Source organism: Carcharhinus amblyrhynchos, chromosome 9 (assembly GCF_965287045.1).
Source record: "Carcharhinus amblyrhynchos chromosome 9, sCarAmb.v2.hapA, whole genome shotgun sequence".
In the NCBI taxonomy this organism is placed as follows: domain Eukaryota; kingdom Metazoa; phylum Chordata; class Chondrichthyes; order Carcharhiniformes; family Carcharhinidae; genus Carcharhinus; species Carcharhinus amblyrhynchos.
In genome coordinates, this window is record NC_137332.1 from 62,527,760 (window position 1) to 62,548,844 (window position 21,085).

At 42.0% G+C, this 21,085-nt stretch overlaps 1 protein-coding gene across 1 annotated transcript in view; it reads right to left on the minus strand.

Moving 5' to 3' along the window:
* nr5a2 (nuclear receptor subfamily 5, group A, member 2) overlaps window positions 1-21,085 on the minus strand; it is a 183,704-nt gene that overhangs the window by 122,700 nt on the left and 39,919 nt on the right. The gene's annotated exons all lie outside the window — the stretch shown is intronic.

Below are 21,085 nucleotides of genomic sequence, written 5' to 3' on the forward strand. Positions count from 1 at the left end.
CAGATTGGGTTTTACACCCGTGCGGTGGTTTTACTGTCACTATTACTGACATTGGCGTTTTTTAATTCCAGATTTATTGAATTACTGTATGCAAATTCCTCCAGCTACCACTGAGATTTGAATTCAACTCACAAAGATCATGGGCGGAATTTTCCGGCCGCACTCTCTCCAAGGCCAGAAATTCCCGCCTGAGGTCAACAGACCTTTGCATGATCGGCCCCCACCCACTACAATTCCCATGGCGGGTGGGATGGTAAAATTCCACCCCATTAGTGTAAACCTCTGGATTATTAGTACAGTAACATAGCCATTATATTACCACACTCCATGCTAAAAGATCTATTGGTCAGTCATCAGAGCCTTCTACAATATCAGCAATACCACTGAATTAGGGCCATAAAATTTTCAAGTGGCATTGGTCTCTCTGTTGCTTGTTTTTAATTCAAATTAAGATTTCTTTTCTTACATTCCTGCTTGTAAAACTGCAAAATTGGCTTCCAATTTCTGGCACCCGGCATCAAACATTGTAAGGTTAGATGTAGCACAGCAAAAACATTTTTAAAAATTCACTTAAGGAATGTGGCCAACATTTTTGCTCATCCCTAATTGCCCTTGAGAAGATGGTGATGGTGAACTGCCTTCTTGAACTGCTGAAATCCATATGGCGAAGGTAGACCACAGCATTGTTAGGGAGGGAGTTCCAGGATTTTGACCCAGTGACTGCAAAGGAACGCAATATATTTCCAAGTCAGGATGGTGAGTGGTTTGGAGGGGACCTTCTAGGTGGTGGTCTTCCCATGTGTCTTCTGCCCTTGTCTTCTAGATGGTAGAAGTTGTGGGTTCGGAAGGTGCTGTTTAAAGATCTTTGGTGAGTTCCTGCAGTGCATCCTGTAGATAGTACACACTGTTGCCACTGTGTGTCAGTGACGGAGGGAATGAATGTTTGTGGATGGGATGCCAGTCAACCGGGTTGCTTTGTCCTGGATGGTGCTAAGCTTCTTGAGGTTCCTTTAGCTCATCTTACATGGTCCAATCTCAGAAAACTCTGAATGTTGCATAAAAAAGTGTAACTTTTTTATTTCCCACACTAGCTATCAAGTCAATTGTATGGATTGAAATTGCTCTTTGAACTGAATTAGGGATAGTGCAGGTAGGGGGTCTTCGCTCACCAGGAACTGGACTAAATTCAAACTGCTTTTTTTTTATTTATTAGGGTCACAAGTATGCTTACATTAACACTGTAATGAAGTTACTCTGAAAATCTTTTAGTTGCCACATTCCGGCGCCTGTTTGGGTGCACAGAGGGAGAATTTAGCATGGCCAATGCACCTAACCGGCATGTGTTTCAGACTGTGGAGGAAACCAGAGCATCCAGAGGAAACACACGTAGACATGGGGAGAATGTGCAGACTCTGCACTGACAGTGACCCAAGCCGGGATGGTTCCTGGCACTGTAAGGCAGCAGAACTAACCACTGTGCCACCGTGTCTAACTGGCCTCTATTCTCCTGCTTTCTGTCTCCCAAAGGGATGTCACATTTGCAATTTTCCAATCCTGACAATCGACAGACAGTGGAGACTGCCAGCTCACCAGTCTCAAGTGGGTTTAAACACTGGTCCCAGAAGTGAAAGGTCAGTGTTAAACCCACTGTACCAGCCAATGCCCTTCTGCTATTTAAACACCCACGTAACCCAGTTCCCTTAATGGGATAATGCTTCTGCTAAAACACTGCAGAATGGAACCATCACATGAAAGAGTTAAGTGTTCGACTGCCAACAGAAATTTCCACACATTCTAGATTGCTACTGAATTATCAGGCACACATTCCTCAAGTAACATGCTGATATATATAATGGACTAGCTAGTACACTGATATTAATTATATAGAGCATAGAGAGCATCTATTCATAAATAATCTATGTCTGTATGTATTTCAGGGGTAATTAATTCCACTTTTCACAATACAAACAAAAAATGGATAATTTGTAATTTTCTACAGTGTTTGCCAGGATTATGTTAGCCCATGTCAAAACACTGCAGAACTATCAAGGAATCTGGATTATCAATGTCTCTGAAGATTATGTACTATACTATACAAAAATACTAACAAATACTCATTGATTAACATCCTACGTTGATCTAAGCATTTTGGACTGTTATCCTGATTCATGCATAAGTGCAGCAATGGAGGCAAAACTCAGGAACTCTGGAAAGTTGATACAGTCAATACTGATAAAAATATATACATCAAAAGTCTGTTTTCTTTCATAAAGATTTTGTGGGAATTCTGATTCAAGATGAACACCTCTCTTTGTTTTATTCACCTCGAAAAGACATCTGAAACATACTGTGACTAAGATTCGCTTCTAACTTCATCAAGCACTGTTTCCTCTGAAATAGATATTAGGGGGGCCTATTCTCACATCTTGCTGGGTGGTGCTCCCTGGACATGGGCACCCTGGCAGTGTCAGCCTGTGTCCCCTGGCACTGCCTAAGGGGCAGACTGCCAATGTTCAGGGGGTATCTTGGCACTGTCCACCAGGCCAGGGATAGTGCCAAGGGGGCAGGGCATATGGGTGTTGGGGCCTAGGGGCAGGGCATATGGGAGTGGGATGGCGGTCCCACTGCAACTCTGCATTGGGATAAACGGGAGTTGGAAGGAAGCCACGATTGGGGTGGGCTGGGGCTTTGCTGGGGAGGATGTCTGCATTGCGAAGGAATTGGGGGGATTGGCCCTATGTGGGGGGGGGGGGGGGGGGGGGGGGCGCTGGTGGAGACTAAAGACCTGAGGTCGAGGCTGGCCTGGGAATTGGTGGGGAGGCTGCAGTTGGGCCGTAGGGGGTTGGAGGGTAGAGGGGGCTGCACTGAACCGAGGTGTGTGTGCAAGTTGAAGTGGATGGTAAACATTCCATGGCACTATTCAAAGTGCAAGGAACTCCCCCAATGGCTCGAAGAACAACACTCATTCAGCCAACATCACTAGAAAGATTAGCTGGCTATTCATCTCATCTCTGTTTGCTAACTCCTGTTTTACATAAGAACATTACATAAGAAATAGGAGTAGGAGTAGGCCATCTAGCCCTTCGAGCCTGCCCCGCCATTCAATAAGATCATGGCTGATCTGAAGTGGATCAGTTCCACTTTCCCGCCCTCTCCCCATAACCCTTAATTCCCCTGTCTATCAGAAACCTCTCTACCCGTGACTTAAATATATTTAGCGAGGCAGCCTCCACCACTTCAACAGGCAGAGAATTCCAGAGATTCATCACCCTTTGAGTGAAGAAGTTCCTCCTCAACTCCGATCTAAACTGCACCCCTCCCCCTTATTTTGAGGCTGTGCCCTCTAGTTCTGCTATCCTTTCTGAGCGGGAAGAATCTCTCTACCTCTACCCTATCTATCCCCTTCATTATCTTATATGTCTCTATAAGATCCCCCCTCAGCCTTCTAAACTCCAACGAGTACAGACCCAGTCTATTCAATCTCTCTTCATAGGCTAACCCCCTCATCTCCGGTATCAGCCTGGTGAACCTTCTCTGCACTCCCTCCAAGGCCAAAATATCCTTCCGCAAGTGCGGCGACCAAAACTGCACACAGTACTCCAGTTGCGGCCTCACCAGTGCCCTGTACAGTTGCAGCAAGACCTCCCTGCTTTTATATTCTATCCCCCTCGCTACAAAGGCCAACATCCCATTCGCCTTCCTGATCACCTACTGCACCTGCAGACTGGGTTTTTGCGATTCGTGCACAAGGACCCCCAGGTCCCTCTACACCGTAGCATGCTGCAGCTTTTCGCCTTTTAAATAATAATCTCTCCTACTATTATTTCTACCAAAGTGGATAATCTCACACTTGCTAACATTATACTCCATCTGCCAGGTCCTTGCCCACTCACTCAGCCTATCCAGATCTCTCTGCAGACTTTCCGCACCTTCCATGCAATTTGCTTTTCCACTCATCTTCGTGTCGTCAGCAAATTTCGTTACCCTACACTCAGCCCCCTCCTCCAGATCATCTATGTAAACGGTAAACAGTTGAGGCCCCAGCACCGATCCCTGTGGCACTCCATTAGTTACCAACTGCCACCCAGAATAGCACCCATTGATTCCAACTCTCTGCTTCCTATTAGACAACCAATCCTCTATCCACGCTAACACCTTACCCCCAACTCCGTGCACCCTAACCTTTTGCAGCAACCTTTTGTGAGGCACCTTATCAAACGCCTTCTGGAAATCTGAAAATACCACATTCACCGGTTCCCCAGTATGGGGGTTTTGTGCCCCCATAACAACAGAAGCATCTTTTCAATGCAAATCATAGGAATTGCTCCTGAGAGCTTTGATAATGCAATCTTATTGGACAAAAGTGTAATAGGAAAAATTCTTAAAGAAAATATGGAAACTTGGGCCTTGGGCTGATAGAGGCAAAAGTAATGCTTAACCTAGGCCTTCTGTGATTGAAACCCAAATGTGACATATGGTCAATGAATCGCCCCAAGGTACAATGATATATTTCATTTATATAGTGCCTTTAATGTAGTAAAACATCTCAAAGACAATTCACAGAAGCAATGATCAAACAACATTTGACACAGAACCATGTAGGAGACATTAAAACAGAGAACTAAAAGCTAGAAAGAACTAGCTTTTTAGGGACTGCCTTTAATAGAGGGGAGTGAGAGACATAGAGTGGCAGAGAGATTCTGGGGGAAAATGTCAGAGCTTGGAACTGAGAAATGGTACCGCCAACAAAAACCAGGTTCCTTAGTCCTCGCTTTCCACCCACCAGTCTCCATATTCAATGTGTCATTTTCTGTCTTCTCGTACTTTTTGGGGTGCCATCATCATCAAACATATCTTCCCTTCCCTCCCCTTGCAGCATTCCAAAGGGATTGTTCCCTCTACGACTCCTTGGAATCATCCCCAACATCCTACCCATTCCTACAGTATCTTCCTATGCAAACTCAGGAGGTGTAACACTTGCCCTTTTACCTTTTCTTTACTCTCCTCCAATGCTTGTTCCTGGTAAAGCCATGATTTTTCTGTACTTATTTCAATTTAGTATCTTCTATTTGTTGCTCACAATGCGGTCTCTTCTACATTGGGGATCACCAAATGCAGGTTGGGTAACAGAGATGTTTTGAAGAGCATCTCTGTTCAGCCTGCAAGCGTGTCCTGCCATTTTAATTCACCAACTTGCTCTCATACTGACATCGCTGCCCCCTGGCCTGTATGCACTGTTCCAGTGAAGTTCAAGGAAAACTTGAGGAACAGCATCTCATCTTTTGATTGGATACTGTACAGCCTTCTGAACTCAACAAAGAGTTCAAGAATTTCAGACCATAATCCTGATGCCCATTGTGTTTCCTTTTTGTGCACATTTCAGTTTTTCTCTTATTTTAACTTGCAGTTAGCAACATACTTGCTCTTGGCACAACTCTTGTATTTTTTCTTGCCCTTCACTATTCCTTTGGCCCTGTCAGACTGACTCTTCAATTCTTAAATCTCCCCTTTCTTCCATCTGATCACAGACCTTCATTTCATCCTTTTTCCCACCACCTCTTGCTCAAAAGTGGGCACATTTCTAAATTTTCCCGCCTCTGTTCCTCTCTCCACACATGCTGAGTGTTTCCAGTATTTTCTGCTTTTATTACAGCAACAGGATATTTACCCAATTACTTATAATTACATTTGTTTTATTTTTCTTTGAGATTCATGACATTTGTAGAGAACTTGCTTTGTCATTTGGTCCAGAAGTGACTGAGTTCATTACCAACTGTATACGTCCCAACATTCTTCCTTTACTAACTCCTTCCCCCCCAAGAAAAATTGAGAGTTGGAACAGTCCTCCATAATCTCTGTGCTTCCTGAGGATTGAATTTAAAGAAAATCTATTGACCTTTTAAAATTAACGTGACCATTGACTACACCCACAGCGCAACTCCTGTGAAAATTTCCTCATGGAAGAGGACGGAGGGAAATTTTATCCAGTATCAATGGAGGACATAACGCTGAAAAATGAAACCTTTCTTAGATTAGGCATTTAGCATCCCCATTAAGTGGCCCCAGTGGGGCACAACATAGCTTAGTACAATGTAAAGCTTTTCCCTAACTATTAATTTAAAAGGAAACCACATAAGCGTATGGGGGGAAAGGGATAAAAGGAGATGGTGGTGAATATAGATTTTTAGATTTAAATAAGGTGAGAAGAGGTATATGTAGAGCATAAAGGCTAGCTCAGTCTTGTTGGGCTGAATGGCCTCTTTCTGCGCTGTAAAATTCTAATATTATATAACTTTTTTATTCATTCTTGGGATGTGGGCATCTAACCCTGAAGGTGTTTTAAGATTCAAACACACCGCTGTAAATCTGGAGTCAAATATAGATCTCCTTCCCTAAAGGACATTAGTGAACAAGATTGGGTTTTTACAACAATTGTTCCATGGTCATCACTGGACTTTTAATGCCAACTTTTTGTTGAATTCAAATTTCTGCCATGATGGGATTCGAACCCAGGTCCCAGAACTTTACACTAGGTCTCTGGATTACTAGTCCAGTGACAGTACCACAAACCAATGCCTCCCTGTACAACAACTGGGATTCTCTAGTCTCGTACTCCCTGATACTGCTGCCAGCGAGAACAGAGAATTTGGTGCTCAGCCAAAACTTCATTCACTACAGCGGGATTGGAGAATCCCAGCGATGGGCAAGGTCGGAGAACTCCAGCCAATGATTTTCAGCCCCAGCCTCAGTGACATATATCTGACTCCATCGAGGTGACATTATTTTTCCATTTCTAACATCAATCACCTTGAGATGTCTCTGGTACCAATTTTGATAATGCAGTCTATCAATTTGATGCCTATTAGTATCAAATTAAGAGGAACTTTGCCCCTCAGAGCTAGAGTTAATCTGTCTACTCTGATCCCAAATGCTCATATTAAATGTTACCTTAAAGCAGAACAGTACAGATTGGTGGAGGCTGGGAGACCTCTTTAAAAATAGCCGGCTATTTGGCAATCTGGAAACTTGCATGTGACGTGTGCCGATCCGTGTTGAGGAAAGTCCTGGCTCTCTGCCCTTCTCCCTTTAAACAATGAGCTGCCCATGACGGTGAGGTGTTCTTCACAAGGCAGGAATTACTCCCATGCGTTCTTTCCAGTCTGCTAAACAATTACAGAATGGGAAAAGAGCCACGGAGCACTGCTGGTGACAGCAAAAGCTGTATTGTCCCCAGAACATCTGTTTCCGTCTCTCAGGCTGATACACGCAGCCAGTGTGAGTTGCCTGGGCCCTGGAGTGAATCAGCCACACAAATCCTGCAGAAGGAAACTGGAAATTGTTGGCATTACATCTGGCTGAGCAATCTGCAACCAATTCGCACAGGAAAAATAAAAATCTCTAGAGCACAACATACTCATTCTGTTGGATTTGCATTGCTTTTTCTCTCTCTCTCTCTCTCAGGATCTCGATTCCAAATCACTTCTGATCCCAGACCACAATTCCAAGTGACGAACTGATTTTTCATTCACTTCTATCAATGGCATTCTGCATCCAGGCAGCACAGTTACAATGCTAAATCTCATCCAGACACAACATATTTTGCAACTATTCAGGTTTCAGTCAGCACTTGGCAAACTGAATATGTTAGATACCTGCACATTATACCATTTACCATTCACATCATGCTGTTTACATTAGCTTTCTGCAGTAGGATAATTATTTAGATTTGTTTATCTAGTACTTTCCACATCTTTGGGACGTCCCAGAGCAGACCACAACTAAAGGACTATTTTTGAACTGTTGTAACTTGTGGACAGCAAGGTCCCACCAACAGCAATTAGCTAAATGAATATAGCTACTGGCCCAGAAGTTGAAGGGTGTTTCATGGAGCCCTGTCATCTTTTGTCACCTGAATCTGATCGCAACTTCAGGAATTTGACAAGTGCAGATTAATGCAGACAGTTGCAGTCTGTCATGTATCGTTCTGTCATAGGCTGTGTGACCTCACTCCACCCTCCCAATCCCAGACCAACAATCAATGAAATCATTTGTTTGGCAAGAATTTTCCCATTTCACTTCTTTATCACTGTTCAAAACGCTATATAAAGTTATACCTGGTATATAACAGCAATCTTGGTCGAAAGGATTGCTAAGCAACAGATCTGGTGCTGGAAAAATAGTGGAATACTGTTAAATTTCTCCATTACCATGAATTACTAGAATTTTTAAACTAGATGTTTTTAAATAAAAATTTGTTCATGATATTTCAGGTTCTATCCTGCATATTCCAATTTTTGTTTTACTCTGTGTACAATTGTTAAAAAATGATTATCAGTGCTCTTCATTTCCGAGTTTGCTGTCTGTGAGAATTCTTTACTGTGATTGGTTGCTCAGGCAGCTTGCCAACATCAGTGCAACTCAGTGCTGAGAATCCCTATTATAGGATGTTGCACTCTGATTATCTTTAAAGATCTCAGTTTTTAGAGGTTAAATCAGGAATTTTTTCCACTCATCAGTGGGATTGTAAATGTAATATTAGTATTAATGAACAAAGTGATTAGGTGAATTGCTGCTATGTAAATAATTGTTGAACAACAATTTATAAGGTTTTATAAAGAAAATTAATAAATATTTGAAAAAAATAAGTTGGTAACTCTTATCTAGAGCTGGTACAAGTTTGATGTGCTGAATGGACTCTGTTCTGCACTGTAAAAGTCTATGGGTGCATTTGCTCCCTGGTGTCAACAAATATCTTGGTATTGGTCTGGCTAAACTATGTGTAATTTCATAGAACACCAATCATTTGTGTTATTACACTAGTCGCACTGTCACTTCTGGATCAGAATGTTGTGAGTTCCTGTGCAATTCAAGAGAGTTGAACACAAAATCATACTCCAGCAGATATGAAGGGAGTGCTACATTGTCAGAGGTGCTGTCTTTTGGATGAGATGTTAAACTGAGATTCTGCCTTACTCTCTCAAGTGGATGCAAAATACTCTATAACACTATTATGAAAAAACAGCAAACGGAATTCCCCCTGATGCCTATCCTGAAACCAGCATTAACAGGGGAGGTGATGGCCTAGTGCTAGTATCACTAGACTATTAATCCAGAAACTCAGCCAAAGTTCTGGGGACCCAAGTTTGAATCCCACCATGACAGATGGTGGAATTTGAATTAAACAAAAGAAAATCTGGAATTAAGAATCTACTGATGATCTTGAAACCATTGTGGATTGTTGGAAAAACCCATCTGATTCACTAATATCCTTCAGGGAAGGAAATCTGTTGTCTTTACCTGGTCTGGCCTACATGTGACTCCAGAGCCACAGCAATGTGGTTGACTCTCAACTGCCCTTAGGCAACTAGGGCTGGGCAATAAATGCTGTAAGAAGTCTCACAACACCAGGTTAAGGTCCAACCAATTTATTTGATAGTAAACTCACAAGCCTCTTGTGAGTTTACTATCAAATAAATAGCTTGGACTTTAACCTGGTGTTGTGAGACTTCTTACTGTGTTTACCCAAGTCCAATGCCAGCATCTCCACATTATGACTACTATCGATAAATGCTGGCCAGCCAGGGATGCCCATGTCCCAGGAATTAATGAAACAAAAATGAAGAACAGATTGTCTAGTCATTATTACACTGTTGTTTTGTGGGAGTTGGTTGTGTGAAAATTGGTTGCTGTGCTTCGTAACACTACAGCAGTGACACCATTTTTAAAAAGTACTTCATTGGCTATAAAGCAATTTGGGATGTCGTCAGCTTGTGAAAAGCATTACATAAACGCAAGTCCTTTTTCTCATTTCCCTTAGTTTCTGTGGCTATGACTTAACTTTCATTCCTTCACCCTGCAGTACAAATACCTCCCACTTTCCATGCCTTTTAGCTTTGACAAAGGGTCATCTGCATTCAAAACGTTAACTCTTTTCTCCCATTACAGATGCTGCCAGACCAGCTGAGATTTTCCAGCATTTTCCCTTTTGATTTCAGATTCCAGCATCCCCAATAATTTGCTTTATCCTTTTTTTCTTTTTAATAGCTTGTTTTTTTACATGATACATCCATTTTCAAAGCTTGTTTTGAAATTTCATTCTGGTTATCAGAGTCATGTTTGTTACATTTGCTTCAGTCCGACACTCAATGTTACATTTAGAGAAGCACAAGGAGGTTTGGCCTGTTTGCTAATCTCCCCACTTCTTCCAAATTGGTCTGTGGCAAAAAGAGCATCTCTGAAACTTCATACACATGCAAAATGGCATTCACCACTAACAGATTGCTAGAGAGCCTACTACTATCCCCGCTTCTATCTCCCATCTTCGTCAACCTCAATACCATGTTAAAGTCCTGCCCTCCCCTCCACCAAGACCATCCCCTGCCCTGCATCTAAGTTACTCTTAAAATCAGGGAAAATCTACATATACTGCAGGCACACAGTATTTTTCACAAACTCTGCTAATCATAGAAATCCTACAGTGCAGAAAGAGGCCATTTGGCCCATCGAGTCTGCACCAACCACAATCCCACCCAGGCCCTACCCCATATCCCCAAACATTTACCCATTAATCCCTCTAACCTATGCATCTCAGGACACTAAGGGGCAATTTTAGCATGGCTAATCAACATAACCTGCACATCTCTGGACTGTGGGAGGAAACCGGAGCACCTGGTGGAAACCCACACAGACACGAGGAGAACATGCAAACTCTGCACAGACAGTGACCCAAGCCAGGAATCGAACCCAGGACCCGTGAAGCAACAGTGCTAACCACTGTGCTACCGTGCCACCCGCTAATATTTGAAAGGAGCTTTTTTGCCTATGGATTGAACCCACTGAGCAGGAAATTCTCTTTCAGTCCAGTTGCAACATATAGAACAGTATAATACAGCCAGCCATCTTCAATGCGATTTGAAGGATCAGGACTGCAGCATTGATTTCTGTTGAGCAGGTGAAGTACAGACAGGTGAAAGGATGGAAACACCAGTTGGTGTCAGACATGCTCACCCTCATCTCTGATTGAAAACATTGAAAGCTCAAGTCATATTCCAGAAACTTGAGATCACACTTAGGCTGACACAATACCTCTTGAGGGAGTTCAGATGAGGTGACAGAACAAGACTCTGTCTGCACTCTGAGGCACAAAAGATCCCTATTTGAAGAACAAGAGAGTTTGTCCCAGTGTTCGCCAATATTTAACCTTCAACTAAGATGGATGACTTGGTCATTTGTTTGGTTGCTTTGAGCTTGCTCTACACAAACTGATTGTCCTGTATCCAACAAGACCAAGGTGATTACACCTTCCAAAGAATTTCATTTTAAGAAAGCACTTTCACACATCTTGAGATTAAAACAAAAGGTTTCATGTAAATTTTTTTTCTTTCTGGTACAGGGCTGTTTTCTGGTGGTCTCAGTATGAAGAGAAAAGAAATGATATGTGGTACAGTGGCACAGTTGTTAGCACTGCTGCCTCATAGCACCAGGGATCAGGGTTCGATTCCAGCCTTGGGTGGCTGCCTGCAGGAAGTTTGCACATTCTCCCCATGACTGAGTGAGTTTCCTCTGGATGCTGTGTTTTTCTCCCACAGTCCAAAGATGTGCAGGTTAGGTGGACTGGCCATGCTAAATTGCCCCTTGGTGTTAGGGGGATTTGCAGGGTAAATATATGGCGCTTCAGGATAGGGCCTGGGTGGGATTGTTGTTGGAGCAGGCTTGATGGGTCAAATGGCCTTTTTCTGCACTGTAGGGATTCTATAATGCAATATTCTATAAAAGCTAAAGAATACGCCTACTTCTCAAAGCTGCTAAATAGCCATTTTACTGTTAGACAATGAGAAAATGCAGCATCCTGTGTATCTCTGCCTCTATTAATACAATTTGTTTTCTTTAGCTAACATCAGCAAAGCCTGAACGTACAGCTTGTTTCAATGTGATCTTGCTGCTCTCCTTCCCTTCCCTCTTCAAGTTAGGAATCAGCAAATTCCATGTTGTTTCTCTGTATTCACACAGAGGGGCAATGAATGATGTGGCTCTACTTGTCTAAGAATGGATACAAATAGACTTGGTTTGTATAATTTTCAAACGCAGCTGATAGAACAGAGTGATTGTATATTGGGTCCTTTTTGTGCACTTTGCTATGTTTACCTCTAATCCACAGCCCACATTGACCTCTGCAATCCTCCAATTCTAGCCTCTTTCGCATCCACAATTCCCAATGTTCCACAACTAGAAGCCATACCTTCCGCTAGCTAAGCTCAAAGCTGTGGAATCGCTTCCTAAAAACTTTATTTTCTCTCTTCCTCTCTCTTCTCCTTTTAAACCTGTTCTTTTAATCAAGCCCAGTGTAATATGACCTAATGAAATATTATATGGCTTGCTGCTCAGTCTTCTTTTGATAATGCCCCTATTAAACGCCTTGAGATGTTTTGCTACATTAAAGGCAATCTAAATACGAATTGTTGTAGTTCTGTGTGACTTCTGGGACTGATGCTGCTAATGGGAAAAGGTTTGGTCACAATACTAGTTATCTTCAAATGACCAATTTAGGATTATGCTGTAAACAGTTGGTTTGCACATTCAGCTAAGAATAGCACCCTTCTTCACTGTGTATTTATAGCCACATAGTACAATCAGGTTCCATAAGCAAAAAAAAAGTGATATTTCCTGGTTTTTACTATGATCCAAGTTTTTTTTACATTGGACAGTGCAATTCAGAAATTCATTCGGTGTATAAAAGAGAGGATTTCTATTTACATAGCATTGAGGAAGCGGGCAGATTGCAGAAGGACTTGGGCAGATTAGGAGAATGGGCAAAGAAGTGGCAGATGGAATAAATCATTGGAAAACTTGAGACTATGCACTTTGTTAGGAAGAATGGTAGGGTGACATAGTGACACAGTGGTTAGTGCTGCTGCCTCACAGTGCCAGCGGCCCGGGTTCAATTCTGGCCTCAGGTCACTGGAATGTGCACATTCTCCCTATGTCTGTGTGGGTTTCCTCCAGGTGCTCTGGTTTCCTCCCACACTCCAAAGATCTGTGGGTTAGGGAAATTGACCATACTAAATTGCCCCTGCCAGGGGGACTAACTGTGTAAAAATGTGGGGTTATGTGGATGGGGCCCAGGGGGAATTTTGTTTGGTACAGTTTTGATGGGCCAAATGGCCTTCTGCACTGAAGGGATTCTACAATTCTATGAATGGAGACGTTCATCTTCTAAATGAGGAGAGAATCCAGAAGTGCCAAGCTGCCCAGTGGACATTTCTAAAGTTGGCCGGCACTGCCCAAGGGTTCATCCCCCCACCCCAATGCCATTGACCTCCCCGGAGGACCTCAATAGCCTCCAGTTCTATTGGTGAGGCCAACATGACTGTTCCCCGTTCATGGGGAGCAGTGTTTTTCTTGCCGTACAGAACCTCTTCCAGCGAGGCCATAAAGGCAAGGGAACCCAGACGATTGCGTCCAGGCTCACTAGTCACACGGTAATGATCATTTCAATAAATTTACATAATATATTCAGCCTCTCGCCGGAAATGGGTGACAGGCTGACCGTGCCTGAAATCAGTGCCAGTAAGATTGCAAGAGCTGTGAAATCGGGCATGATTCTGATCTCTCGGCTGTTATGTGATTTTGCCGGCTCATCCCGTGCAGGCCGGTAAAATTGCGGTCACAATCTCAGAATAAAGGACTGGTCAAACAATGAGGTAATCTTTAGAATTCTCTACCACGTCAAGCTGGGGATGCTCAGTGGTTGAATATATTCAAAGCACAGATTGATAGCTTTTTGGATAGCAAGTGATATGGGGATTGACCAGGAGTTGAGGTAGAAGATCAATGATGCTATTAAATGGGAGCATCATGCATGAATGGGTGAATGGCCTACTCCTCATTGGTCTCATGGTCCTTTGTTCATATAAAGTGTTCACTAATTTGAACACAGAGGCACAGCCTCACTTCCTCATAACAATGTTAAACAAGCCCGATGGTGATGCACTTATCTCACAACCTACATCACAATCTCCTCTCTTTGGAAATAAGCATGGCAGCTTTTCCACAAAGACGCTGAGTGTCCCTTTAAAAAATGACTATGGAGTGTTTTCCAACCTTCAGACAATGCTGTCGAGTAGGAAGAGGTTACATCAAGCTCATCAAAGAGCGCTATACTTTCCTTTTACTGTTTTGGCACGTTAAAACTCCCTTCATTTAATCCAAGCACAACAACCTCTTCTAAGCACAGTGCTAATTGAATTGTCCACATGTTTCACTAAGTATTCATCCAAACAGCAGACAAATGGGCAATTAATCACAAACATTCTGAAATGGAACAGTGCTTTATTTCCTGGAGATAACTTTTACTATTATGCTTCAAAAATAATTCAGAATTGTAAAAGTGAGGCAATTTATAAAATTGGCCAATGTGCTGTTCTCTCACCTGTAGTAATTAACAAGTACCCCTGCAATCAGCCTAACACTTAGCTACTCATTATTTTATAATTTACGCAGCTCATAAAATGTAATCAAATAGTTTTATTTCAGAGTATGAGTGAAACCTTTTCCCATTTAGCCTTCAGCAAAATGAAAAGTTTCAGCTACATATTCCATTCAGTGATTTTAATGTTGCCTTCAAGTATTGAAATGAGGTGGAGCTGATTGGAACAGAACCTTGAACTACGGAGATCCATTCTGTTAACTCCCATTGAAAGTTTAGGAACAGTGTTGAAAGAAATGCACGGAAAACTCATTCTTCTTCAACAACACTCTATTGATTAATTGTCATCGGGTTTTTTTTTATTTTCACTGAGCAATAAGCAATGATTTCCACTTTACTTTTGATGGTTTAGTTCTCAGTCAGGACTACTTGATTTCTTTCTCTCTGGTCTAGTCAATAATGTCATAGAATCCCTACAGTGCAGATGGAGGTCATTCAGCCCATCTAGTCTGCACTGACCACAATCCTACCCAGCCCTTAACCCCATAGCTCCATGTATTTACCCTGCTAGTCCCCCTGGCACTAAGTAGCAATTTAGCATGGCTAATTATAATTATAGAAACCCTACAGTGCAGAAAGAGGCCATTGGGCCCATCAGTCTGCACCAATCATAATCCCGCCCAGGCCCTACTCCCACATCCCTATACATTTCCCAACTAATCCCTCTAACCTACACATCTCAGGACATTAAGGGGCATTTTCAGCATGGCCAATCAACCTAACCCGCACATCTTTGGATTGTGGAAGGAAACCAGAGCACCCCCACACTGACACAGGGAGAACATGCAAACTCTGCTCAGACAGTGACCCAAGTCGTGAATCAAACCTGGGTCCCTGGCGCTGTGAGGCAGCAGTGCTAACCACTGCGCTATCTCGCCATTCCTATCTGCCCATGTTGTTCACCTCTCTGAAAAATTGTTTCACTGGAAACTTTGCAGTATGCGAGTTAAATAACGAGACTGGAATTTACTGAACAGTAAACTTGGTGATTGATACATAATGGCATCAGTAAAGAGAAAAAAGAAGTTATGATGTATCAGGACAGGGTACATTATCAAATTATATCTTTTCTCTTCATAGATTCTGACTGACCCATGGGCTAATTCCGACACTTTGTGTGTTTATTTCACTAAATTACGCAGTCCTGTCGCTATCCCAAACTGAGATAGAGAGACTCAGCATAGGCTGTGAGGGATCTTCTTGGCAGCTACCACCTGGCTTATCATTATTGAGCCACTGGAGAGCCTTCCAATGTCATTTTATTCAACCTCTACTTTTTTGGGATTTTGACTTTATCTCCCATTTCTTTTCCTACTGCTCCAAGACCTCTCTCTCCTCTTTAAAGACACTCCTTTGGGTAGGTGTTTGATCACTTGTACTGATGCAGTAGTAAATTTTGTTTGATAATTGTCCCTGTGAAGTGCATTAAATTGTTTTACTATATTAAAGGCCTTTTTCTAAATGCAAGTTGTCTTTGCCAATGTCACTGTTCCAGTGGGGGTGGTGACAAGACAGCCTAACCCTGTTAATATTGCTATGAAGGCTGCTCAACAGTGAGCCAACACAATGCCAACTTGTGGCACAATGAGTCAGCCATGTTAAAGGCAAGGTATAATAACTTCAACGAGGGACATGAGGTTGGCCTCTTGGTATATGAGCTCCCTGATTGAGCTCTAGCTAGGCATCCCATCTAAAGGTCCAGACAGCAGGCAATCGAGGGGGTCATCCAACCTGACTGTCTGCCCCTCTACCATGGCTATATTTGCGGCCAAGTGTCCCTGGAAAGGGAACATGCAGTGTCTGAGGGCACAGTTGATGCATTCCATGCCCGCTGGGCACTGCAGGGATTGGGGTGTATTATGAACCTCTTTAATCACATTTTAATTTGATGTTTTAAGTTTCTTTTCTGCTTTGTTTTTTGTTTCGGGTAGTCACCCTCCTTTTGGGGAGCTGCCCTTTTTGAGTTATCCCTAAGTTAAGTTGATTTTGTTTATTTGGTTGAACAAAAAAGACGGCCCCTAATTGAGGCCATAATTGCCTGCCCAATCAGAGAGCCTCAGTTGTATATAAAAATGGGAATGTCGGCCCTTCTGGCACTCAAATCTCTGACTCTGAACTCGAAGCACTCGCGGATTGGAATAGAGTTTGTAAATAAAGAGAATCTGCTGAAGAGACACTGCCCTCTGAGGAGTTACTTCACAAACCTCCTCTCTGATATGAAATGCTTGGATACTGTAAGATCCTCCTGCCTGTTTCACAGTTTCCCTGGTTTAACTCACATCTGAATAGTGTTAAATTGCCAGCTCAGGATAAGGCACTGATACTGAATCACAGAAGATCACCACAGCTTCAGACAGAATGATTTGTCGATTCCCAACACTTCCCAACTTCAGGTGAGCAGACACAGTTATGCAGTATGACTGTTGAGTGTTGTGGCATAAGAAGTCTCACAACACCAGGTTAAAGTCCAACAGGTTTATTTGGTAGCACAAGCTACTAGCTTTCGGAGCGCTTCCCCTTCATCAGGTGAGTGTAAATTCTGTTCAAAACAGGACATATAAAGACACAAACTCAATTTACAAAATAATGGTTGGAACGCGAGTCTTTAAAGCTAATCAAGTCTTAAAGGTACGGACAGTGTGAGTAGAGACAGGGTTAAGCACAGATTAAAGAGATGTGTATTGTCTCCAACCAGGATAGTTAGTGAGATTTTTCAAGCCCAGGCAAGTCGTGGGGGTTACAGATAGTGTGACATGAAGCCAAGATCCTGGTTGAGGCTGTCCTCATATGTATGGAACTTGGCTATCAGTTTCTGCTCAGTGAGTCTGCATTCTTGTATGTCATGAAGGCCGCCTTGGAGAACGCTTATCCAAGGGTAAGAGGCCGAATGCCCATGACCGCTGAAGTGTTCCCCAACAGGAAGAGAATATTCTTGCCTGGTGATTGTCGAGCAGTGTTCATTCATCTGTTGTCATAGCGTCTGCATGGTCTCCCCAGTGTATCATACCTCATGAAATGGATGGTGTTCTCACGTGAGATGATGGCATCAGCGTTGATGATCCGGCACATCTTGCAGAGGTTGCTGTGGCAGGGTCGTATGGTGTCGTGGTCACTGTTCTCCTGAAGGCTGGGTAGTTTGCTGAGGAAAATGGTCTGTTTGAGGTTGTGTAGTTGTTTGAAGGCAAGAAGTGGGAGTGTGGGGATAGCCTTGGTGAGATGTTCGTCTTCATCAATGACATGTTGAAGGTTCTGGAGACGCTGCAGGAAAGGATGTCCCGAGATAAGGTCCATTGTGTCTTTATATGCCCTGTTTGTGAACAGAACTCCCACTCAGCTGATGAAGGGGAAGCGCTCCGAAAGCTAGAGGTTTGTGCTACCAAATAAACTTGTTGGACTTTAACCTGGTGTTGCGAGACTTCTTACTGTGGTTACCCCAGTCCAATGCAGGCAACTCCACTTCGTGGTTGCGGCACGATGAAGTAGGTATGTAAAAATACTTGAAGACAATCTTCTCCCATCTTTAACATTTGTTGACCAGTTACTTCAACTGAGATTTCCCCACTTACCACTGCTACTGTACAGGGATTCTAATACCAACTTAGCCAAAAAACAACTGCCCCAGCAGAGCAATTCTTTTTATGGAAAGACTACATTGACGATGTTTAGTGAGCTCACTTCATAAGTATAAAGGCCCCTAAATTACTACGGATTCATATGAATCATAAGGTCTTTCTCATTCTGAACCCAAACATACAAACCACTGCAGTGCATAGATACATTTTACATTAATAGTGGAATTTTTTTTGTAGTTGTGAAATATCACTAACAATGGTAGTTTTGATGATCAGGGACTTTCAGGGTATCTTCTGTGATTGATGTACACTTATTCTTGAGATGTCAGTACCCACAGTGATTTCATGGTACACACAGAGAGGAGTACATGCAAATTATACTCTGACATGTATATGTATTTTCAATATTTTAATTGCTGGTATAGAAACTATAAACAATATGGCCAATGATAACATTACTTTGAATCTTTTGCAGTTATGTTCAAGATGTGCATCAAACTCACCTTGGCTAATGTTGGCATTATCAGCATTCAGCCCACTTACCTACTGGTAGTGACTGAATTACAGCAGGTATGTACACTCACTGTTGAGCAGCAGTGCCACCACTGTAGGACAGCCTGCAACTTATCCATGTGTCCTCCCAGCCAGTGGATATAAAGAATTGAAGTGACTGATGGAGGAGAAGCAAAGATTATAAAATTAGGAGTATCAGCCATGGCTCAGTGGTCAGCACTCATTCCTTGGAGCTGAAGCTTTTTAGAGTCAAGTCCCACTCCTGACCAAGATCTAGACTAACACTGTCTGAACTGCAGTCTTTGCTAACTGCCTGAAGTGTAGTCTTTGCATTTAGATGTAAAACAGAGTTCCCCTGTCTGCCCTGTCAGGTAGATACAACAGAACACATTGTGCTATTTACAAGAAGAGCAGGGGAGTTCCCTCCAGTGTTCTGGCCAATATTTGTCCTTTGAAACAGCTACTAAACAGCATACCTGTTCATTATCTCAGTGGTTGTTTGTGGGACCTTGCTGTGCACAAATTGCCTTCCATGTTTCCTACATTCCAGTAGTATTATTTCAAAATGAACTAATTTGTTATAAAAGCACTTTGGGATGTCCTAAAGTCTTGAAAGGTGTTATCCAATTAAAATCCCTTTTATTTCACAATAGAAACTGAAACAATATATCCAGCATTTTTAAAAAATCTCAATAAACTCCAATAAACTGACTTTACTTACCTATTATAATCTACTCTCGTATTAGAAGGCTTTAAGTGACAGTCTGATATTGAAAAGCCCCAATTATAATATACTGTAAACATCCTACAGCTTTCTGTGAATAACCTCAGGTTTTAACATTCTTTTGCATTACAAACATATATTGTTAAAAACTTCTTATTGCAATACTCTGCAATTACAAACCTGTAGTTCTGTAAACCTCCTGATGTAATAAAGTCTGTTAACATGAATCTCCTGTTATACCAAATGCTAAGTTTCCAAATGTTATATTGCTAATTTTTAACATTTCAAGTCTCTCAGTAGGATAAATGCTAATACATTCTGTGCCTTCAATACACAAAAGGCTTGAATGTTATATTTTTTTTGCTACTAATATGTCTTACCTCACCCCCAAACAAGCAGAAACATGATATAGAGGTGTTCCAGCATTGATAAGATAACCTTCAATAAGAGGGACTATTTTGTCTATCACAAGTTCACAATCACAAGATTTGAAAACATTAGGAGGTCACTGGATCTTGCTGTACTTGGGGCTCAGCAGCCCCTTATAGTTCTAAATTGTGCAGTCACTATGAGTTGAGACCTGTGAGACACTCTGCAGAGACTTACACTGTCTCTTATGGCTATTTTAAGAGAGGCACCTGCAAAATGTGTATTGTGAATACTAACTGAAAAACTTCTACCCACTCCTTTCAGTTTTTGAAGGGGAAGCACAGAAAGGGATTGAATATTATAAGTTCCTGTCCATCTGGAATTAGTGGATACACCACGCAGGTGAATCCTGAAGAAATCTGAACAATCCGATTTTAGAAACTCTTTTAGTGGAAACATTTTTCAGTTTGAGGAATTCTTGTTCCCAACAAAGACACGGCACAATGAAGCTTTGGAAATCAAACACAACTTCCTGCCAAGAATATTTCTTATTGTGTTCTAAGAATGGCATGCAGTTTTCAACAAGAATCTGATGAGTAAACAAGTTTGACACACTTATCTTTTGTAAATGCTCTGTCGCTATTGAGAAAATAGAAATCAATTTCTGCCATTGGTTAATGAAGGAAAGGCTCGATAAAAGTGTTGGTAAGGAGCATCATCATGATTGAAACAGGAGCTGAATGCGGGCTTCCTTCCACAGTGTGCTTGGAGTTTAAAATGATTGGTGAAAGTAATAGGGGAAAGCTGTGAATGTAAGAGACATTGATCGGATAACATGTACAATCCATCTGTGCACCATGGTTCTATAGATTGAGTCATGCATTGTTAAAAAAGAGCAGTCTATTTTTAGTTAAATCCTACCTTTTTTATTGCTAACTTATTAAATGTAGGTGATCTGCTGTTTCTACAGTATCATTCAATAATGTCTCTTTTCCCATTGGTAAATGATGGAAGTGAGAGGACAAGACTTCCCAAGTGTTAGCTTGTGTTGTTGGTGTTTAGGCTTCTCCTTTTATTCTATATGCCAATTTCCATTCAAATTTCTGAAATTAACATTCATGCCAGGCAGTGGCCAGAACAACTGTTAATGAACTAATCATTACACATAAACTAGTATCATTTCAAATGAAATTTAACGGTTCTTTGAAGAAAACTGAATGAGATCAACAACACTTGTTCTGATATCATTGTAGTTCTTGTGTAACAGGTCATTTATCTGCACAATTTTGGTCCATGGATTAGGAGGGTAAATCAAGATTTCCAAGAGTTTTACTAGTTAAGCTTAAAGCAGAGCTGGAAACCCTATTACACCCAATTTACATCAAAGACTTGGGTTCAGAACTCAACTGACGTTAGTGAAAA